Raw genomic sequence first — 24,634 nt, forward strand, 5'->3', positions numbered from 1 at the left:
CTCTCCTATGGCAGTTTCACATGGATCAGAGTGTCCTGATCCACACATCATCTCCCCTGCCCTGGGGTTTTAACCAAGCAGACAAGTATGTACTACCCAAAGCATTATCATTGTCAGATGATGCCAAACTTTCTGAACTGTCATTACTGGAAATAAATTCACCACCAGCAGGCTATTACATTTCTTCTCTTTCTTTCTAATAGTGCCCTAAAATAGGAGCAGAGCACCATATGCTTGGTTCTAGGCTGATATTCAAAAATGAGTTTAATACTACACAGGTGTATATACACACAGCACGTCTGATGCTAACCAGCGAAAGCAGAAAATTAACAGAGCAAATGACATGTAACAGTTTAGGCTGAAGCACACTTCCTGTAGTGTACAACAGTGGTGGTAACACATTTGGTATATAACAGCAGCAGAACAGCATAAGATATTTTCATATAAGATGATGTATTGCAGGTTGGTTTTTTGTGTAACAGTTTCTTAAAACATCTGTCAATTTGTATCAAGCATGTCTTAAGTGTTATACAGTAGACTTACATGCATTGATTCCCTAAATATTTCAGAGCTGATCAGGAGATGAGAACTTGAGTTATGACAAGAGTGGGCTTATGAGGAACCCAAGACCAGCATCATAGTCACAGACAAGCACTTTAAACATCAGTATTCACACGTGAAGCTATCATCATACATACTCTGTTCTATCGTAGAATACATTCAGGTAGTTACACACTGCAATTCCAGACAGGGAAGGTTTTTTTGTATGGACTCCCCAGCTGTTCTAAGCAGTAAAAATAGAGCTAAGCAGGATTTGTGAAGAGAAGCCAAGCGAAAAACCACAACTGAAAACTGAAAGGCCATAAAAATTAACTCAACTGAAATTTCATACATGTTGGCCACCTACATTCAGAGAAATTTATGTTTCAATCCCATTCCAAAATACTACTAACTGTGGCACCACAAAGCAGAGTTTCAAGCTTACACCCTGATCAAAGCAATGCAGCAGACATCTCTCTTATAGCTGTGAAACAGGTGCCTGGAGATTGAAGGACAAAGGAACCCAAAGCAAAATGGAATCCTCAGTTCAATGGGTATGGACAGTTAAAGGTCTACATAATATCAACAAAAGCAGGAGAAAAGCATGCTGAAAGAAAATGAATGGAAACATTTTAACTCAGTATGACACCGTTTGCCTCAAGGATGAACTGACTTGAAATACCTACTACAAATGCAACTCTTCTCAGTTCTGATTTTAAATGTTCCTAGATCACCTATTGCTGTCATTGGGAAATATATGGAGCTTGGTGTATACTGAACACTGTAGTTTATTGAACTGGGATTACTGAGGAACAAAATACTGATAATGAAAAAGAGGAAGCATCTGGATCATCAGTTGCTAAACACGTATACTAAAATCTGGTGCCTGTGCAGTCAGCTAACCACAAATGGCTGTCTTTTCCGGGGAAGGAAAATATTCAAATACCTTCTCTCTCTGCAGATTGCTAAAATGAGTTGTTTTGTTAGGCTATGTACAGTTGGAGAGATATTTCTAAAACATTTAAGACAGTTAAAGATATTAATAAATGAAATATTATCTAAGACTGCATTTTCAATAACCAAAGTTTGTTTAAACAAAGTTAAAATTTCTTGCCAATTCAGTTGGTAAAGGTAAATTAGTCAGATGAAAACAAACTGTGCCACGCTTTATATCAACCAGTTGCAAATTCACTCACTATTCTTGTCACATAAGTCTTCAGAGTTAACATCCCAGCATTGTGGCATGATAAAAATTCACCCACTTTAACGTACAGAAATATCTATGATCCTCAAATTATTGTACTATAATGCTGTCAAATAAACAGACTACTGGAATTCAATATTCAGAAAGCCAAGGCAAAATCTACCATCCTTAAACTGAAATACCAGTGTCATTTTCAAGCCCTGTATTTAATTAATACTATTTACTGTCAAGAGCTGAGCTGGGTAAATATTTCACTCTTCCCAATGCAGGGGTTAAACGCAGGCCCAGAGGAAAATTTGCCCGAATAAATGCATCTCATCTTCTTTGATGATACAAGTGCTCAGTTGTCCTGTTCTTGACCCCTCTAGAATTCCCAGGCTCCAATACTGGTAGTAGAATGTCATCAATCCATATTTAAAATACATATTGATTTTCCACAGACAATAATGACAGCTATTTCTTCTGAAAATGCATATATACTATACCTTTGGAGATATAAAAAGGTTCCTATCAAGTTAAGAAATGAAAAAAAATCTTTCCAAAGCCCATCACTAAGTCAAGACCAATATTTAAGAAGTGAATGAAATCAAGTTAGCTATCTCATTTCCTAAATATTTTTTTTTATATATCTCACTAAAACTGAAGTGTTAGAAATAATCTTCCTGGATATTGCTACAACAGACAAATTTCAATCAATTGAACGATAGTGTTTTCAACAGGACTTGATAAATGGGGTTTGATTCTATCAGTTCAGTAAGAATTTCATTGACAGAGCACTCCATTTAAATCCATTCAAGGTAATTAATGAGTTTTACATATTTAAGGAAAGTTTACCTCAGACTTCGAATGAAATTGAATGTTGTGGCCTCAAAATACTGAAGTACTTGAAATCTGCTTTCACTGTTAACAAATCTAGTTCTACTAGTAGTAAGGATGATGAGGTTTCTCTGAATTCTCCATTTTCATTAATTTTAAAGGCAAAGCAACATACTGCATTTGTGCAAATTTCACCTCTTCCATACAATAAAAATGAAAGATTTCCATAATCACTAATCCCAACTTGAAAAAGAAAAAAGATCTCACAAATCTGAATAGATGCTCATTTCTCACTGTACCACCCACACACAGTGTTCACTCTCAGATTAGGAGTACAATTTTGACCCTGACTGGATTAAATTCACTATAATCAAGAATCTATTTTAATAGGCACCTTTATAGCCAACCCACATCAACTAATATCGCTACAGGAGTGACTGAAAACAGAAAATCCAATCGTATTTCATGCAGAACAGAACCACTCGGTATTGAGGTCTCAGAACGTGACCGCATTCTCTTTATTTAGCACAAACCAATTCAAACCAGGCTAAAAATCGTTCACAAATTCTGCTTCAAATGAGAAGATGTGAGTCAGTAAAGATTATCCGTTCCCATGATCAATAACTATTTTATTTCAGTTTTTTTTTCTGAAATACTGCTCCTTTGGGAGTTAAGGTGCTGTGTATTTACACCTGAGTTCTTGGTGGGCTCCATCCCAGCACGGCTTTGAATTCTGACAGAAGGGAGCTCTCTCCCTCCCTCATTTATATTTCATACTTGCAACCTATTGTAATCTTTTCTTCCCCGCATCTTCAAATTAATAGTAAAGACTCATAAAACTTGTTTTAGTGTAAGGTACTCCTATATTTTCAGTATCATGCTTCACTTTCTGACAGTGCTCCTTTCACACATACAAGTATTTGGAGGACTCCATCTTAAGTGAAACATCTGTCAGAATTTTCTTTATCTACAACTGCTGTGAGAAACAATAAGGAGTGCTATAACTCATAACAAACAGACACAAGTATCTCCTATGTATCACACTTGACACTAACTACAACACAAATGCCAATGAAGCCACTACAAAGTTGGATTGAAACAGAGCGTCATTGAAAGTGACAGAAAACTGAGATTCCTATAATCTACATTCTCTTCTTTTCCCTGAGAAACATTCCCTGCAACAGAAACCTTTTAATACAAAAAGAAAATGAGAGACAAGATACTTTCTGATTGGAAATTTTTAGACTGGAAAGTCAAGTTCACACTTTTATCTGTTTGGCTGGTTTGCAAGTCTGTCCTTCTTGCCATCTCTAACTGCATGTCTTCTTGGTAGCACCCAGCAGCTACCCTGCATTACCCTAGCCACCACACACACTGGTGTGTGGTCACAAATTCCAGCATTCACATTACTTCCATGTGTTTCTTCACGTATGCTCTAAAGCCATTTATCACGTCCAACTTTCAAACCTTTATGCACTGTATCACATTCAAAATAGATCCAATCAGCACTAAGAATTTCACCTGCTGAAAAGCTCACAGCAGCTGCAGAGTGAACACAAGTTCAGCCACACTCCTGGCACAGCATCACGATGCCCAGTGAAACGCAGCACCTATTCCACAGGCAGCTCCCATTAAGAAGCCAAGGCCAGGACTTAGGAGATTCCAGCTGGTATATCCTTCCTAACTTCACATACTAATTAACATAAATTCGTTTCTAATTGATACTGTTCTATAGAGGGAGAGCACCTGAATAAGTCAAACAATAGGACTTCAGAATTCGATGATATCAATTCCAAGACTTCAAAGGAACCAAAATTTGAAACTGCTCCATGTTTCATGCAGCTCTCTTTCACTGAACTGCCATGGGCACACATGGATAAGCATTCCATTTAGAGCATCAGGATATTCTTTGGGAAAATGGCCTCTCTGCTGCCAGGCAGAGGCAGATTCCTTGCCTTTTGAATCATTTCACAACATCCATTTTTATGTTGTACAGGTTTCTTATTCACTATTATCAATTTACACTTTATATACCACATTTTACCTTTTAGTTGCTCGTATTAAAACTTGTGAACTTTTCAAGAACAGCAACCATGTTTTAGTCAGTATCTGTAGAGGTACCAGATTACTTTCTGGCACTATAACAACAAAAATTCAGAAGTTTGGTGCAGAATTTAGCAGCACTAAACAAAAGAAAGGTTGCCTTTTTAGTGTTTTTCTTTTCCCCCACTCAGATTAATTACGAAAAAAAAAGGTAATTATATGCAATTGCTTTTTATATATTTACCTTTCTCAGTTTTAACCTAACATATTTCCTTGTTAATATAGAAAATTATAATCAAGATGTCTGAAGTGAAAACAAACACGCTATCAATTTGACAACAGAATTTCATGTTCTCTTTGGGGGAATTTTGGCAATGGCATTTTTCTTTCTTCATTAGTCATACCCAACTCATTTTATTACGAGTCTTTTATTCCCTCGAAGAAAAAGCAGATATTTTGAGATTAATATTCTCTTCTTCTTAAACAATTAATTTAAATGATCACAAATACAGCTTATTAACGAGAAAACCTGCATGCACACATTATGAACATGATGCAGCTCAGTGAAGTACTTTAAACAAATAATACCGTGTAAGCAATAAGTGTACATAAGCAAGCAATAAACAACATCTACGTGGCACAGCACTTTCAAGTTAATTTACTGTACAAACAAACTATTCAACCAATATTACAAAGTTTATTGAATGCAATGAACTGCAAATCTTTGTTATCAGCACAGCCACCAAGAAAGGCAGGAAAACAGAAGCTCAGAAAAGCACCTTAAACCTGTTTTCATTCACTGATGTTAGAAAATCGAGTAAGTTTAAAGAAAAGAGTTGCTAGCTTGTAAAAAAAAACAAAAAACAAACAGTCACTCAATGTAATTAACAAAGGAGGAAATTATACTTGAGGTAGGCATACATATTTTAAACCATAAATGGCCAGCATTGTACAAACAGCTATGCCCCAAAACAACTAAAGCCCTTCTTAGCTGGCTCATTCCCCACCTCTATATTTAGTGTGCAAGCCTCAAAAATACATATTTCCGACCTTAATAAGTCACTCTATGTGTTAAAAGACAACATTTATTCATGAGTACCCTGAAAAGGTTCTCACATAAAATCTCAAACGCTTATTTGTAAAAGGTTTATACCAAGTAAGTACACTGATATATTAAACATGCCTAAAATAAAGATACAGCAGTTATATTTTACTTTCTTTCACTATTCTACCAAACTATTATTAGTATGCATTTAAACAATCTGCAGTGGTCCCTTCTCCTAATTCTCAATGGCATTATCCCTTCTCCTGAGCAGTGCTGAACAGGAACAGCACTGCCTGATGTAGCCATCAGACAGTAATTTTTGAGCAACAAGCAGTTTAAGTCATCAAGTGTCATTATACTTATTTCAACCCTCAATTTAAGTAATTTATTAGTGCAGATAGTTGGATGAAAAAGCCTGTATTACTTCATACTCAACCTTCACCATAAGACAGACCATAATCAGCACATTTGAAAAATATCAGTTCCTTGGTTAAAGGATCAAGTATCAAACAAACTTCAAGGGAAGGAAGATCACATTGATCTCCTTAAGCCCTTCTCAGTACAGAGTCCCATTTCTGGTCTTGGCACAAAAGCAAGGTCCCTGCTTCCATAACCAATTTGGGTGCTACTGTTTCAAAGTCTCTAAGGTGTACATATTTCTACTGACTGCAACACCACATTTACTCATTCCACCACACAGTGGAACACGTTTGTTCCATTGTATCCACGCAATCAGTTTAAGACATCTCACATCAAATTTCTTGGTGAAGGAGGAAGAACAAAAGCAGTCCAACAAAACACAATAACAGTCAACTCACCGAGACTCAGCGAGGCAGGCAAGGAGTTTCAGAGTCTGTGAGTATGGGGGGCCCAAGCACTCAGACACATCTCAAGTGTGCTGTGAACAAAATTGAGAAAAAAAGAATTAGCCTTTTTCTGGAGGTAGGCAAGAAGAAAAGAAAATATGACAATTTTAAGTGTAACATAACAAGGGAAACATTATACACTTTGCAGAGTATTAACTGTTTTCCCAGACACAACAATAATCTCTTTCCAGTTGCATAATCACTATAGGCACACAACTTCCTCTTTACCTGCTGCCTCCTGCAAATCTGCAGATAGCAACTATGATGTTTGAACTAATTTACACAAAGCACAGTCCTCATTTTCAGAAAAGAATCTGTGGTAACTCTCTGTGAAAGTGGTTGGTTCCTTTTTTTGGTTGACTTTATAATCAAATCTTTAAAAAGGAGAAACTGGTGTTTTTATAAAATGTCTCTCAACTGTCACTAAAAATTGTATGTATAGAACCACATTCCTTGAATCTTCACTTAGAGGGCAACTGTCCTCAGCAATGAGCATCAGCGGAAAAATTAACACAATAATAAAGTAATAGTATTACAATGACTTAAAAAAAAAAAAAAACAACAAATACCTATCTCTTCATTAGCACAGAATTTAGGATTTCAGAATAGCAGAGGGCACACATCACTAAGCAATGTATACTGATTCAGGGAAGAGGAACAGGAGGGTAATACTAGCACGGCACTATCCACAAAAAATACTATACTAGGACTTTTTTTTTTGTAGATCAAGCAGTACTTTATGTAAAATGTATCCAAGCAGGCTACCAAAGAGCTTTTTAATTCATCATTCTGACTAACAGAAGAGTAGAACATGAAGAGCCGTAAGTTATCAACAACAACAACATAAAGCACTAATTATGCCTCAAGAAAAATGGATTTTTAAAATGATGTTATTTCTGTCAATTCTTCCACCTCACATAAACCTTCTTCAAATAAACTTGGCCTGAATTCTTCTAGTTAGACAAAATACCACTGCAAGCTGCCAAAGGGCCCACTAACAAAAAAGTATTCTTACATAAAATATATACACAGGAGATCTGAAAACAAACATTATCCCCTCAGGAATGCCTAAGTATACGAGGCCTACAAATCACAAATATGGTGCTTTGGAGCTTGCTCGCATTCACGGAAAACGTGATCTTGTCTTAGAATAAAATTCTCAGTAGAACACCAGATCATGTGGCAATTTCACAGGGATTACAATTTCTGTCAGAGACCTGTAGCACAGAAAGAGGCAGCAAGGAGAAGCCACTGCCCAACTAGCAGATGAGACAGCTGGGTGCTGAGTGCCCTTCATGCCAAAGGCAGAGGATGAGAGCTGCAGCCCCAGCCATGGTGGGGAGGCCCTTTTCCGTAAGATAGCAAAGGCAACAAGAGCTTGGATACACAAAAGTGTTTTCCATTCATCTTCCAAGTCCCAGGGCCAAATCCTCTTCCTCGTGCCTGACTTTCAGTCGGTCAGCAAAGGAGGATGGGCACTACTCTCGTACCATTTCATCTCTCAACAACCAGCACAGCCGGTGTTTTGCTATTGCTAACATATTTTAGGTCCTCCCCTCCTGATCTATGTGGCCTTCCAGTATCACTGCTCAAAAAGTCTGCACCGAGCTAATGCGATTCCCAATGGCTAGTTAATAGAACATAGGGCAGCAACAACAAAAACTCTCCAGAACTTGTCATTTCCACTTGCTCTATAAGTAAAACTTTCTAAAAAACAGTAATAACCAGGCTGTCTGAATGCCAAGACACTGTATGACAGTTTCATACAGAAATACTATCTTCAGAACACTACTAACAAGATTTTTCTTTCTAAGCCTCAAATTGTACCGCAACTAGCGACAAGCCTGATGTACCCAAACACATATCATTCAGCGTACTCCAGATTTATTCTTTTCATTAAACTACACCACCTCTGAAGAAAGCGACAAATACTGGGCACTGACATCACCTATTAGTCCTTGCTTTCCTTTTCAGGCCCTTTTCTGAAGTACAAAGGAAAAGCAACACTGTAGGAAACTGCACCACTAGCACCTATTCCCATGCTAATCATTCCCACAAGAATCACAAGGTCCTTAGGGTGCCTCTGGAAACTCAACAGAAAGCACCCTTGCATAAAGCCAGCTTTCACAGTGATATAGTACTGTTAATGGTGGTGCTCAAAGGCCTGTATGCAGGCCCCAAACAAAAGTATACATGAGGAAATGGTCCCTGCATCGCTTTAGCTATGACACAAAAATGAAATATATCACAGTTACTATTCTTCACACTCGTCATTTTCCAATACCACCATTCAATCAATTTTTCATTCTCCAAAGTGGAAAAAAAGAATCTTTTAAAGGCAAGGTTCAAGGCTAGGTGCAATTGATAAGGCCCAAAACAGTGCAACATCCTCTGACTTCAGGCCACTTGACATCTTCATTTTCTGTTCCTTCACAGTAATTTCTTTCTTTCAAAGGGCAAAGAGATATCTGTATTCCAGCTACCTATGCCAGTGTCAAAGCTGTGTTACCTCCTTGCCTCAGAAAAACTACAAGTTGCAAACAAAACAAACAACACTGTCCTGACAAACTACAGCATACCAGAGAAGAGTGAAGGACAACTTTCAGACATACGTAAAAAAGACATTTACTTAGTGCATGTAAGCTTAGCAGATGTATTTTCTGACCATCTACACGCAGTATAAGAGAGAGGGAATCTGAAGAACATGAAGACGAGTCATCTTCTTACAGTACAGTTAAGATTAATCCCATACACAAATGCAGCAAGAAAACAATTGAAGGTCTCACTTGAAACACCGTATCTTTGTATCAAAGCAAGCCATGACTTCCCCTCCCCAGAAAAGAGCAGAACAGTCAGAAGTACATTTGTAACACAAATGCCAACACAAGTTGGTTAAAAAAAAAAAAAAAAAGTAGTTAAAAGTAGTTAAAAAAAAGAAAAGCTTTAACCTATGTCATTAAAGCTACACTTGAGAGCATCAACAGGTTGGCTTAAAAAAAAAACAAACAAACCAGCAATGAAAGATAAAGGCAATAAGTGTTCTACCTCTACTAAAACAAAACAGCATACTTTAGCTTGTAAATTTCAATTATAGGGAAAAAAGACAAAAATACTCAAAACATGCAGGCTTGGATTTGCAGAGCTCTTCTTGAAGCAGCAGTTGTAATCTGCTAAAATAAATAATATATTAATCTGTATAACCTCACTCTTCCTCCTCAAAGAAACTATTTTAGGAAATTGATAGGAAAGCAGAATGACATAGCTTGTATGTATCTCTGAAGACCAAGGTACAAATCCGTGTAAGAGTAGCAAGTGAAATTAGTTGAAATAATCACATTTATTTTTGAGAATAACAAATGTGGCTGGTCCACATCCTCTGACATTACTTCAGGGGCAGAAAAGCTGGCAAACTCAAAGTCTGGTGGAAGAAATCTGAAAGAAAGTTATCTGCACTGTAGATCAGGTAATACCTGAACTCTCACTTGCAAAAGGAATGAAAAGCATATGACCTTGCTTTATTTTTCTAAATTTGATTCTGTCATGGAGGCATATGATGTATTTGTGAGTCCATAAAAATAGCTGTAATAAGTGTCAGGATATACTATCAAATTTATTCATAGGCAGAATTTCCTCCTTCCTCACAAAAGTTTCCTTTCGAAATGCACTTCAATACTTCCTCCATAATCTGTGAGGTACAAATAAGTGACGTGCTGCATTGTTTTTAATTGCAGCAATTTTCTTCAGAATCCCTGTGTAGGACTCATTAGAGATCAATACTAATGGCAATGAAAAACTGTATTTGTTCACATACAGATGAATTACTATGGAATCTTACATCATCTGTGAAGTAATTCTGACCTAGCAAGTAAAACGTACTTTACTTTCCATGCCCATTCTTCAATCCCAGTCTTTTCCAGGAGGCAGCCAATAAAGCAGCCAATTGTGATATGCCCACTATAAATCCTACCAAAGAGCAACAATATGTCTTACGTAGCTCACTAAAAAAGCATCAAAACAGCACCGCTCAGTCATCGCTGCATCAGATATATGATCTCAATACACCCCAGGATCCCCCCACATAAGTTCATGTGATTTGCATTACCCAAGAATTACAGATAAAGCAACACATTCAGTATGCATCTTTAATTTGTCACCTATATCCCTTGCCATTTCATTAATACATGAACAGTTTCCATAAAGTTTACTACTTCAGCAAAATACATCAACCTTTCCAAGTAGCAAGTAACTTCTCCAACAAAGAAAAACAACACAAAAACCATAATTGGGATTTGCACAGACAGCTCGGCACCTTACCTGCAAAAATCAAGTGCATTTTACAAAAAGGCTCCTGAAAAAATCTAATCAGAGCATGCTCACAGAAAGAGTGAGATTTACTATCAGTTATAACTGCTAAAAATGACAGCAAAGAAAGAATAATATCTGCCAGTAACTGTATTAATGGGAGACTGTTATGGAAGCCATTTAAGGAAATGCATGGCTTGGAATGGTATAATGATGCAGCTGCAGAAGGAAAAAAAAAGTGTGCAATGTTAATGTGTTGTTGTACAGCTTTAGACATCTAAATTAATGAACTAACTTCAAAAAGCCAACCACCCCGGTGACCGTACACTTTCTGTAGTGTATAGTTCTATGTGATTTCCTTAAAACTAAGCAAATTTCTATTACACTTAACTTGAATAACATCTTATTTCCATGGAACAAGATTGAAAAATCAAAAACAATAGCAAAATGTAATGCAGTGAATCCACCACATTCAACATCTATATTCTTGAACTATTCATCAATTCAAAGTAATTTTATAAAAGCAGCAGAAATATTCTAAAAGCTCAGGAGAGGAAACATTGTTCTAGGTAATAAGTAAATGCAGGACCGAACAGCAGAAAATTAATTTCCTCCACTCAGCTTTTTTTTTCCATCAGGTAAATTCATGCTAATGCTATTTCTAAGTACTTACATCACAATACTGACAAAACAGTTCGGGCTTTCTGTTAGTTTAAGTCCTGATTTAAAAATACATCATGATGATTTTCTCTTTTGTTTTTGTTTTAAACGTTGCACCCTACATTGATTCAACTACACAAGCTGTCACTTCCCACGTCGCATTCCTACCTGGTATATCTTAAGAAGGCTAAAGATACTGAATCATTAAAACAGGGAGCGTTTGCATAATGCAAATACTGCTGACAAACTACTAACCTCAAAGTGGTAAGCTGTTTTAGTAGCACGTAACCACTGATGTCATAATATGAATTACTCTTACTACTCCAAGTTACCATTTCAGCGACATGCATTGCTGCTCAAAATGTTATTCCAACACACAGCAGGAATCCTCGCAACTGCATATTTTGCCTGAAATCTTAAAATATTATCAAAATACTATCTTTATCAAAATACCATCTATAATAAATAAGTGAAGTGTACGTTATCTAAGCTCGATTAACCTGACGGCTAAAAGTCGAAGAACACTTCTGTGAGGCTTAAATCCCCCAGAGAAGAGAGGCTCAGATCCTGTCCGCCAGCACACAATGGAATCACAGCTGACGATGCACATCTTTTTCTGGATGTCTCCATATGCTCAGGAGGGTTCCCCCCCCCTCCGTCCCTCCCTGTTTCCCTCTCCGCCCCCCTTGCTCCCAGCATCGCATTGAGAGATTTGTCATTATCTGCCACCAGGAGCATGAGAATGTTTTAACAACTAACACAAATAAAGTGGTGCACTGAACTTCACCTTATTTAAAAATAAAAACAGGGGCTCCTGCCAGAGTAGCCATCTGTAACTACATGATCTGAGAGCAGCAAATGAGCGCTGAATGGATGCTGCCATATACCCTTCTACAAAGTAAATATCAGCGTTCCAGTTTCTAGCTCAAAAAGCTAAGTCACACAGAAGGGCACATGCTCTGTAACAGCACACCCAACCTTTGACCTCAGCAGCCAAATGCAGAAATAAATGTAAACCAAGCATTTTGACATTGGTAAGAATACTACAGAAATGCATGGGATTCGTTAAATACTTCATATGCACTTGGAAATGGTTTGCATTGTTTAGAGAAGCCAACCATGGCAAGTGTGCAAAAATGAGCATGACAGAGACAGCACTGGCTCAGCACTGCCTTCCTTCAGCGCACAGCCTATTAGTGCTGAGCAGACAAAGAGAGTTACATTTGTACTTGAATTTGGCACCAGCCTTTCGTTCAGCCTTTTCTCCTAAACGAACTGACAGTATCCTCAAGGCTTACATCTCACAAGCCTCAGCAGTTTCCAGAATCGCAATCCGGGTGGTGCTAACAAAACTCAGCTCAGCACCGAACCCCAGATTTTGCCCATGAGACAGTGACATCAGCAACAAAGAAAAGGACCACGAGACAGTGGGCATTGTCACTGCAGCTGTCTTTCCCGAGGACTTTATTCTTCCTGCCGAAAGCCCTCGCACTGCAGATGGACTGGGTAGGAGCTGCCTTCAGCCACGGAGCAGTGCTGCACAGCACACGTCCACAATGGGAGAGAGCCCTGCACTGAACAAGCTGCACCTTCAGGATTATAAAAACACAAATATTCTCAAGTAACTAACCTTTATTGCTCCAATTTAATACAATACAATACATTATATGCAAACGCATCCTCAGTGTTTGTAGTTGTTTATTTTTTTTTTTTCTCTCCTATAGGGAAATGTAGCTGTGCTTTAAAAACTTAAATACAACTGTCTTATTGCAACAGTATCATTCTTGTTAGGAATAAAGTATTCCTCACTGAGATGTATTGGGTTTCACGGAGCACTGACACCACCAGGACACACAAAGAAGAACAGGGCAGATGCTCACACCCTACTTTGCAGCACACAGCATCTTCAGAAGCTGCAGTATGAAGTATACGTGCCTACGAAGTAACAGTGCAATGTGTGGGCCTTTTTGCCAGTAAAGGCCTCGAGCTTGAGAAAATACAAAGTTGAGAAAACTTCAGTTTTTAAGCAAAATAAAAGAACCTGCTGACTGGAAAACTGACACAATGACAGTACCTTCATCAGGACTTTATTGTGCAATGCTCACCAAAATGAGATACAAACATATGAAAAATTATCTGATCCCTCAAATATTTGTCTGGCATTTAGGATTAACCTTTCTTTCTAAAGCTGTTCCTAGTATTTCTGAGGGCCAATGCCATAACAGCACTGCTCAGGGTGCCGGATCCCAGGGCTGGCTGCAAACACCGAGCTCACCGTGGCACTTGTCGTGGACTTGGAGAGTAACCACGGGTGTACAGTTACACATTGCTTTATCTCCGTGACACAGCGCAGCTGACTGCTGTGCTCAGTTCCAACACAGCCCTCAAGTAGCTGTATTCCAAGTGACAAAACCAGGAGCACGCATGCATGCCTGCAGATGTATACGTGTGCAGATCTGCATGGGCTTTGTGTACCCCACGTGTGATACCACCACTGATATAAACAAGAAATAGTCCTGAAAACTCTGTAAGAGGTTGGTACTGACACAGTTCCTATTCACGGGAGTCCTTAAGCTGTCGGGAAGCAAAGCAGTGCTGCTCTGCAGATAATGGTTTGGGCTGAGCACTCTTCAGGACTGTGCAATGCCTCAGCAGCTCTCCATGCCCCACAGCTGCTCAAGGCTCCCCCAGAGCAGGGCCCAATGCCGCTGTAGGGCTGTGAGAAGTGAACAGGAGAGGAGTGGCTTTGTAATTTGGTCCATGCAAACTCAAAAGGCTGAAAGTTAATGAACGCTATCAGCCACTGGGGCAGCAAATTCTGGAAATAAGAGGACGAGCAGCATTAAACCGTTCGCCTATCTTCAGCAGCAACAGAGCCGTGCTGGAACTGCCAACACAACGCGCTGAGCTCAAACTCTTCAACACCACAGAAATATTACCGGGTCACTTACACAGGCCATTCACCTGCTTCCTAAAAACCAGGCACGCAGCAGCAGTTTCTGCCGAAGGAGCAAAGCCGTCCTCCTCCCACCAGGGCACCGCTTCCTGGCTCAACGACCGCCGCGGGACAGCGCGCCTCAGCCCCGGCCCCAGCCCGCATGACGGCACCGCCACCGCTCCAGCAGCTCCCGCGCCGCGCCGTGCCGGCCTCCCGCACGCAGCCCGCACGGTCCCACCCGCAGCGCCCAGGCCCGACAGCGCCGCGCCCCACGGCCTGGGACGAGCACGGCGGCGGGGTCCCCGCGGCGCGCACACGGCGGGGCGGGGGAGAAGCGGCGGGCACCTCCCCTCCCCCGCCCCCCTCGCGCGTTCAACCCTCTCCACCGCTCCGCAGCGACACCGGAGCGAACGGCACCCGCCCAGGGACCCCGGCCCCGCGCCCACCGCCGGCTGCCACAACCCCTTCCTCCTCCTCCTCCCCATACTCCTCCTCCTCCTCCTCCCCTGCCGCTCCCCGCCCCGCGCACACCCGCAGCCACAAGGCACTGCGGCGGCCGGGCCCCCACCCCTCCCCTCCTCGGGCGGATCGCGGGGAGGCGGCGGCGGCGGCGGGGCGCCCCGGGGCTGCGCAGCGCCGTGCGGCCGCGGCCTGAACGCGGGGCCCCACCGCTCCACCGCCCGCCCCCGCGGTTCGGCCCGGCGCGCGCACGCAGGCGCAGCCCCCGCGCAGAAAGTTACAGAAGTTGCCCGCGGTGCCCCCGCCTTCCCCGCGGAACGGAGCGGGGCGGCCGCGGCACTGCGCCGGTGTCACACGGGGAAGCGGCGAGCACCGCCCTGCTCCCGGATCGCCCCTTTTGTCGGCGGGCGCGGAGCCTCCCGCAAGTTTCCCAACCATCCCCTCTCCGCAGTTGTGCCCCGTCCTCCCCCGGCGGCTCCGACCCCCCCGGCCCGGCAGCGGCGGGGCCGTCCCGGGGAAGTCCGCCCGCAGCCCGAGCGCGGTGCCCGGCGAGGGGCGGCCCCCGCGCCGCCCGGCTTAGCTTCACCCCCCCCCCCCCCTTCTTTCCCCGTTTCCTCCCCCCGGCCGGGCGCGGGGGAAGCCGCCCCGACGCGGCCGCCCTGCCGCACGCCAACGCCGCCGCTCTCCGCACCGCACCGCTCCGCTCCCGGCGGGCAGGGGCCGGGGCACACCCCCCGCCGCGGCGGGGCCGAGGGGGCGCGCGGGAGCCGTTACCGGGGTCAGTGTCGCCTCCCGCCGCGGCCGCCGCCGGCGCTGACCTTCGCTTTGTAAGATGAAGCTGAAGCTGGGGCTGCGGCCGCCATGTTCCCGTTTTAATAACTGCCTGCTTGTTTATTTCAATGGAGACCCTCCCACCGCTCGCCCTCCTCCTCCTCCTCCTCCTCCCCTTCTGCCCGGAGGAGGGCCGGGCGGCGGGAGGCGGGGGGAGGCACAAGGCACACCCTCTGCCCCCGGGCACGGCGGCGGCTGCGGCCGGGCCCCACGCTGGGGGCCGAGCGGGTGCTCCCGCGGCGCTGCCCCGCTCGGCGCCCGCGGACAATGGCAGCCGTCCGCGCTCCGGCGGGGGAAGGAGGGGAGAGGAAAGAGGGGATAAAAAGTCCTTCGTCCTCAGCGCGAGAGACTTTAAGCGCGGCTCCTCGCTGCCCCAGGGCGAGTGTCAGTGGCCCACGTTCACCCAAGCGCGAGGACAGCCTTACCGCCTCCCTTTGCCCCTTGGAAAAGAAAAAAAGAGGGGAAAAAAAAAAAAAAAAAAAAGAAAACGCGTGACACCGCTGTAAGAAAGCACGGCATCAGCTGCGTCTCACGCGACGGGGAGATGAAGATGCAGTCTTTTCACTGTGTAGGGACTGAATAGAAGAGTTAAAGATTATTAAGGGCTGAGGGGTGACTGTTGACCATTGCCCTTCAAATCCGCGTGAATGCCGTGGGGCAGAAGTCCCACCTTGGCAGAAGGGCTTTGTGTTTTTACAAGAGGTAGTGATGGCAAGCTGCACTCAGCGGTGGTAACAATTGTTATTTCTGAGGGACGTGCAGCCCCAAGTGTTTGGTGGTCGTCTAGGGGTTATACATTGTCACTGCTGGTATGGCTAGCTCTGCTTGGCTCAAGCTTTTCTAGTACTGCCAGGACAATAACCCTTGTTCTTCAGATGATTACCTCTTGCCCTACTGACTCTTCTGCCTTTGGTTTCCCATGCTCGTGTTTGGTTCAGATTATTTTACTGTTTTCTTTTTCTTTCACTGAACGGTAATAGCTCAGTTGTTTCTCAGAGCAAATATAAGGTAAGCTTTCTACACCACTCTTTCCCCACTACCGCATTCAAAAAATGTCAGTGCAACCAAATCATTGAAAACTTCTGGAGAAAGAACTGGAGTAAGGGTGGCCGTCAGAAGAATTTTCCAACTTTAATGATTCCATGACTCTGTGATCAGAAATCTGTCAAATTGAGTTTCGCCAGGAAGTGCAGGGGTAGTCTGTCTATTAGAATCATAGAATCACAGAATCGTTTGAGTTGGAAGGCACCTCTGAGGGTCGTCTGTTCCAAATCCCCCATTTCCAGAACTTCGCACCAGAGATCCTACTTCCCACAGATGTCACTCTTTTGGAGGGTGCTTCTGGCACCAACATGGGCAGCAGCCAGGAGACAGAAGGGCCACTCAAAGTGTGGAGAAATCCTAATGTTACCTTGAAATAAGACGGCAAAGGAGAGCAGCTTGTATGTGGAAAAAAGCCTGGGGCAAAGGGACGGAGCTTTTCCTCTGGTCTCATTTGTTATATCTGTGCAAATTTCTGTAGCAAATAAGCTAACAGTTATACAGGCAATAATCTTATTTACCTCGCGGTCATGATCCGTTCATTTTCCCATGCTAAATGAGACAGTGGTCTGCTGGAAAAAATAATGTAACGTCTTTGATATTATAACCATAAGCAGTCCAATTTAGAATCGCGCAAGTAATTTTAGTTCCAGTCTTTCTTACACATGAATGCCTGACTTTTTTCCAACCCCACACATCCTTTAATGCAACCAAAAGTATTCATTAAATGATTACCTGCACTCATCAGAACAGCCCTTCACCTTGCTGGGTGCAAACACAAAGACAGCCCATGTGTCACAAAGTTCAGGGCTCAGCACTGACAGGTTCTCCACTCTGATGCAAGAGAGTGTCCTTGTCACACTGTGTGAGAGAAGGGATCTAACTGCACACATGTCTTTAAGTTCTCTGAAATTTGTTCAAAGCTCTTAATTCATCAGCAAATACACATTGTCATCAAAGGCCAATAAAGCCTGGTTGGAAGTATCATTGTGTGCAAAGGCCAGGAATTATGTTATTCCCAACTGCTACTCTTTAAAGCAACAACATCATCTTCTAGAGGAAAACGGATCTGCTGAACATACTTCAGTGCTGGATTTTGTTCAGGGTTCCAGCTCTTCTCTGAGCTTGCTCCAATGTTTTGCCACCAGTGCTGCGTTAAGCTGACTGGATATGGGTTTGGCTTCTCAATGGAAGCTCCTCCAAGAGCAGTATATACTTTCTGCCATCCTCTAATGTCCATCCTTGTCCATCTTCAAGGCCAGGTTGGATGGGGCCCTGGGCAGCCTGATCTCGTGCCTGATCTAGTGGGTGGCAATTCTGCCTGCAGCAGGGGGTAAGAGCTGGGTAACCCTTGATGTCCCTTCCAAGCTAAGCCATTCTGTGATTCTGCTACTCTGTGATACTCCTCCCATTTATACTTCTACCCTTGCTGGCTATTTTGTTCACTGCATCACTTGATTATTCACTGTGATCTACAAATCTTTTCTGGTGTGAAATTTAACGCAGAGAAGCTTTTAATTCCCCAGAATTTTCAGTGAAGCTTGGCTAAATTTCGTCATCATAACTTTTTTTTCCCCACAAATCAACACCATGAAAAGGGGAATCTGAATGTAAGAGTGTTTCCTCAATCAGTTTAACCATATATTTTCAATGACCTTTGTTGCAGTTCTTTAAAATCATTTATCTTGTCTATGTGACATATTTCTGTGAGTAGATCTAACATACATAGCAATGTTCTTGCCTGATTTTCAAATAAGCCATGAAGTTGCTCTTCCATAAGTTGAAAGGTAATGAATAATTTGTTTAATGTTCTTGAAGTTGGTATGCCTCTTAAATATGGCTGTCTTTGAAGCTTCATCTGCAGCTTTAGTGCGTAACAAAAAAGCTTATGTGCACCTGCTGACCCTTGGACTGTATGTAAAACAGATTTTGGTGCACAGAGTCTTTCTCGTGAGCAACTGCACTTACTCTGTGGATTCACTCTGCCTGCTTTTATGGAGAATCACATCCCTACTTGCTCATTAACATTCCCAATTTGATTTAAACAAGGCCTTTATGAAATCAGTTGAATTTTTGTTGATCCAGTACATACCTAACTTAAATCCACAAAGAAAACAAAATGAATTTTTAAAACAAGAAAATCTACAGTATGATCTTCAGCCTCTGTAGGGTGAGCAGATGTGTGAAAGCCTTCTGATTGAACCTCCAGCTCCAAGTAGGGCCAATTGTGAAGTTACCCACAGACTTGCTGAGGGTGCCCTTCAACTCATCACTGAGGTCACTGACAGAGGTGTTACACAATAACATCAAGGGAATCCTGGCCGCCAGCTGGATTCTGATCACAACCTTTGAGCCCAATGGTCCAGCTGATTCTGCCCTACTTACCTGCTGCTTACCTAGTTCATACCCCTACAGTGTGCTTAAAAGAGGTTTATAGGTGACTGTCTCAAAAGTGTTGGAAAATTAAAGGTAATTTATATGCACTGCTCTCCTCTTCCCCATTCCCAGTGCAGAGATTTGGGTTGGCCAGGCAGAACTTATGTTTTGTAAACTGTTACTGCCTGTCCCCTGTCACCTTCTTAATCCTCCCACAGACTAAGGTGAGACTGGCTGGCCCCTTCTTTTGCAAATCTAGCCCCTTGAAAACAGAGGCAACTTTTACCTTCTTCCAGTCACCATGTGCCTCATCCAGTCACCATGACCTTCCAAAAGTATGCTGTGCTCCCCTGTTCTGATATGCATGCCTTGTGGTTCCTACAGCTCCTACCCCATCTCCAAGCACTCCAATTATCCTCCTTCCATTATCCCTTCACCAACATCTCCCCTCTCCAAGTAACACTAACTTAAGTGGTGCTACATTCTTTTAAAGAATCTGGGATCTGGCTCAACTTCTCCAATGGGATTTTGGCTTCATTTACATTTCATGCATTGATAGATTGGCTTAATTAAGATGTTGCAGTGAAAAAAAAATATCCTAGGCATGTAGTGCATATGGATTATTCTTGAAAGTAAGATTGATTGTTCTCTTAAAAATTTAAGACATCGTTTTTTTTTCACCTCAAATAATAAACTTGTAAATTCAGAAGGCGGTGAATCAAACATTTGATTGCATTTTGATCTGTTATTAACAGAGTTATTTTTCTTCATGTTCTTTCTTTTTTTTCTAATCAGACAACCTTGAAAAACTCCCAACTTTTTAAGACAAGAAATCAGTCGAAAACAATTCCATGTTATAAAATGCTTTGAATTTGCTATACCTACTCCTTTTACAGAAAGGTACTATTAAAAATTCTGGGTTTGCTTGACTATCTGCATGTGAAATTTCTAAATGTATAGAGAAAATATTAGAATTTTAATCAATATTTATGCAAATTATTTTAGTAGTAAATTACTCTTGCATCATTCATGCTACTTTGTCAATAATTCAAGCTGAGATGTTCAGCTGAGGGAAATATATGTGTATAACTCAAGCACAACTGCTATACTGTTGTATATTTGTCCTTGTATTCCAGTATCACACCTAAAATCTCACACATTTTTTACTCAGCCCACTTACTTTTGCTCCTTTCCTTCAGCTATGCATAGCAACCATGACCACAAAAACAAAATCTGCCCCTACATTTCTTCTTGTACACTGCAACTGCTCAGCTGTTGGCACAGACCCAGCTGTGAGAGGAAGGCTTGCTTCTCTCTGCCTGCTGGGTGCTCCTGGACACCCCTATAGCTGCTTGACCCTGCTGGCAGGAGCAGGTTCCTCCCAGCCTCAGGACTTCTGTGGTTCTCTGATGCTTTTAGTGAAAGACAAAATGCTTTTTCTTTTTCTGCTTTATTTCACACTACTCTTCTAACTTCTAACTTTTCTATTACTCTTCTCTAACATTTTCTTTTTTCTTTTGACCTTATTTTCCTTTTTATCTTTATTTTTTTTTCTAGGCTTTTTCTAACCAATTTCTTCTATATTTTCATCCTGCAGCATATGCTCAGCAATACTTATGCCCTGACATATTCTGCATATTCCTATGGCCTGTTCCAAAAGTACAACAAGCCCAGCTCATCCCTATAGTCAGACTTTCATCTAGAAAGTCAAAGTCATCGAGCATCCACACTAAGGAGCATAATTGAGCTTCTATTTGGAACTGTATATCACTGTCTTCCTCCCTTGCTTTCCTGTGCTTGAATATATAAAATTTCCAACCTTCCCAATAACTTGACAATAAAATGCTTTGCTGAGCAAAGGAAGAACTGACACATCTTAAAAGACACCCAACCATTAGCAAGTTGGCATGTACATTTTAAGAACCCCTGTAGACACTCCCTTTTTTTGCTCCCTTGGATGTCCTCAGAAAAATTACTCCAATATTTAACAATTACTTCTCAGCACTGACCAAACACATCAGAATGTTTTCCTCCGAAACCATAATGATTGTGCAACTTTCTAAGGGGTGAATACACTTTCTAAATTCTCTGTGAAGATTACACATTGAAGATGATCAATCCATGTTCTCCATTGGCCATTTACCATATAAACCTGGAGATATGTACATATGTAAATATATATGCAATTAGAGTGCAAAAGACATTAAAAAAAAAACAAAACAACAACAACAACAGAGAGGAGGTGAAGCATGTTTTTAACTGGCAAAAACTCAGCATGTCTGTACAAGTAACATATTTCATACAGCAGACTTAAGATCTGCCTCTCTGTATTGCAGTTCTTAATGCTGTTATGAAAGAGAAGAAATGAAGATGGAGAGATGACAGTGATTTAGTCACAGAACCAGTTAAATGGCTTTCCAAACTTGAGGCCATGGGTAACATTTTGGTTTAGAGGCAGCACAAGGTTGATCTTATGAATGCTTAATCAAAGTAAGGTGTAAAGAATTAAATATGAGGAGCCTGGCACAACTCAGCTCCACATTTGATTTCCAATCCTAAACCACAGAATAATCCATGTTTTTTGTTTGGTTGACTTTTGTTGGTTTTTTTTTTTTTTTTTAATGCTTTTTTTGCATGACATTATTTTAATCTAATAAATACTAGAAGAAAAAGTTATCATCCCAGAATTTTTCAGACTAGATGGCAGGGCAGGAGTTTTCAGTTTCCTGAGACTACCTCTGTTTCAGCCTTAAGGCTTGCCCCCTGAAAGTTGGTTAGCATCAGCCTCATCTGACTCACCAAATGAAGGCATTAAGGATGGGGAACAATCATTCCTAAAGGGTGAGCCAGACATTGCAGGCCAACAGGTTGAAGATTTCCCTGGCAGGTGTTGGACATTTATCCTTTCCTTCCCTGGGCAGCTCTTGAGGCCCACTGACTTCTGTGTGCTCCAGGGTTCTGATGGTCTCCTTGCAGTCTTCCCACATCTGGGTTTTAGGAGCAGCTACCACATGATTTCTCTAGGTGTAGGATGGGAAGACACGTTGCTCACCATATAGCAAACACTTCTGAAGTTTTCTCCTTTCTTGTAACAAGAAGAAAAGTTAACAGAGTTGACTTTTAAATTATCACTGGTCACCAGAATTAACATCTCACCAAAATGAGTCTCAGAGCTATTGCTCCAGCCTTCCTAGGTATTCTGGAAGGTATTCTTCCTAGATAGACTGCTCTTGATCGGTATGAGATAGCTCGCATTTCTGAAGTTGCTACAATACCATAGTACATGCTCACATCTCTCTCTTTTTATTTATATATTTTTGTTGGAAATACTGCTTTTATTTTTATTACACATGGTTGTTAAGTTAAATATGGTCCATCAGGAAACGAAGGTTAGCAAAGGCAAAACTAAAGCAGGAAACTTTTTCACTTTCAAGTTCTGAAATATATTTTTAGCAATTATCATAGTATTTGCAAAACCAAATGCTGAATGTTAAACTTTCAGAAAAACTGAAAATTAAATAGAGAAAAGGAACTAAGAGAAATGGATTAACTTACTGTTTATAGTTGCAGTAAGATAATACATGCTTGATCAGGTTCTTGAAAGATGATGCAAACGCACTGAATGGTTTGGAAAAACACAACATGTAACAATGTGCATACTTACACATAACTTAACCAACTCAATCTTACTATTGTGTAGTGACTCCAGTCTGACAGCTGAACTAATGGGCTCCATCAATAGTTCTGCCTGCACTGTTTAAATCAACAAATGTGCTGCAAGAGCCACTGTAGTCCTTAACTTTTAGAGGATGAGTGGCATAGAGCTTTCCCCTATCCCTTGCTGTCCTTTTCAGAAGACTAGTTACATCCTAAGCTTGCCGCTTTGCCTTTTGACCCTCATAAGTAACAAAGATCCAGAATTACAGAATTAAAGCACATTTGAAGAGGTGGTGGTTATGTTTGCTGTGCCCACTGGGACTGGGGCGTCTAAAAACAATCAGCCTTTGTATGCTCCTCTGCCCAAAGCCTCAGCCTTACGCTCACTGAAGGAAAAAGGTTCTGTGTGGGAGACACAGACTGACCTGAGCCAGAGCTGTTCATTTTTCACATTAGAGAGTGCCAAAGCATGAGGAGGAATTTCATCCCTATACAGAAAATAATCACATTCCCTCTTAGTTTAAATGCAGCCAGGTGGGTTAAATATATACTCTCTTTCCAGAAAAAAAGAAACAACAAGATCATGAGGCTGAAAGAGGTCAGGAGGTCATCTGTGTCCTCCCCCTCCTTGAAAGCAGGACGCTCAACGCCTATCTCACTGCTAAGACATTGGTCTAACCTGTTCTTAATGACCTGTGATGAAGACATCACAGCCTCCCAGATACTGCACTGCCCTGCTCTCCCCACCATTAGTTTTTCTAAAGCTTAGACGTGGTTTCTTTTGCTGCACTTTAAGCTTTATCCTCAAATATATCATAGGTATGGTGATCTGATTTTTTGGGGTCTCTTTACTTACTGTCTCTCACCCACGTGCAGAACTGGCACTGTGTTTATAAATATTTATGTATTTCTAGTCTGAGCAACCTCAGTTCCTTTCAGCACTCCTTTTATATCTTGTTCTACAGGTCCCTGGGCTTGTGAGCATTCTCCATTGATGAAGGAGAAAGTGTTTTTGACACTGAACATCCTGCTTTGTCTGAGATCTTACATTTCTCCATTTGCCAAACAAACATGTGTCTCTCTGCATCCCAGTATGCCCATCCCCAACAAGATGGCATTGCTCACTCTTGTTCAGAAGTCAGACCTGCCACTCTAATGTTAAGGTGTAGAATCACAGAATCATTAAGGTCAGAAAAGGCCTCTGAGATCATGTAGTCCAACTGTCCATCTACCACCAGTATTGCCCACTAAACCATGTCACTAAGTACTACAACTAAGTCCCCAAATTTAAAAATGTATCTTAGTACATATATATATATATATATATAATAGTACAGATTATATTGACACATAGCATTTCAACTGAAGACCTCGCCCAGTCTTTGCTTCATAAAACATTAAAAGAAAATACTACACAATATTATTAAAAAATCTGGCTGTCTTTTGAAGACTAGTGTCTGTACATTTCAGCAAATTCCAAACATAGAATGACAGCATGGTAAACTACACTGGGGAAGTTTGTGTGTAGATCTGCCTGGATTTTCCAAAGATAAGCGCTCTTGCATTAGTTTCTCCTTCGTCAGTATTTTCCCAAGTCAGTATAGTGACATCACTCTTGCACTACAGAAAAGTCTCAGTATTATCTCACTGGTAGCTTTATGCCAAACAATATGATGTGTAGAAAAAAAACAAACATCCAAAGCTGGAGAAAGATACTGTTTTTTTTTTTCTATGAGACTGAGATGGTCGCATTTGCTTGAGTTTTACATATATATATAAATATTTTTATACATGCCACGGCTAACTATAGGTTCAAACTGGGAACTGCTTTTTTCCTCCTTTAAGGATTAGGAGGT

At 41.6% G+C, this 24,634-nt stretch overlaps 1 protein-coding gene across 7 annotated transcripts in view; it reads right to left on the reverse strand.

Annotated features, from left to right (window-relative positions):
- NCOA2 (nuclear receptor coactivator 2) overlaps positions 1-15,817 on the reverse strand; it is a 188,921-nt gene extending 173,104 nt beyond the window's left edge. For 5 of the 7 annotated variants that reach the window (XM_052704874.1, XM_052704869.1, XM_052704870.1 and 2 more), the window contains exons 1-2: positions 15,648-15,785; positions 6,467-6,546 (exon numbers count right to left, since the gene is read on the reverse strand). The gene's annotated coding sequence lies outside the window, so the exon portion shown is untranslated. Of the gene's footprint in view, positions 1-6,466; positions 6,547-15,647 lie in introns of all 7 variants that reach the window. The other 2 variants (XM_052704875.1, XM_052704873.1) reach the window with 1 other exon arrangement.
- Positions 15,818-24,634: the final 8,817 nt, after the last annotated feature.

This window comes from Tympanuchus pallidicinctus, unplaced genomic scaffold (genome assembly GCF_026119805.1).
Source record: "Tympanuchus pallidicinctus isolate F22 unplaced genomic scaffold, pur_lepc_1.0 scaffold5, whole genome shotgun sequence".
Lineage (NCBI taxonomy): Eukaryota > Metazoa > Chordata > Aves > Galliformes > Phasianidae > Tympanuchus > Tympanuchus pallidicinctus.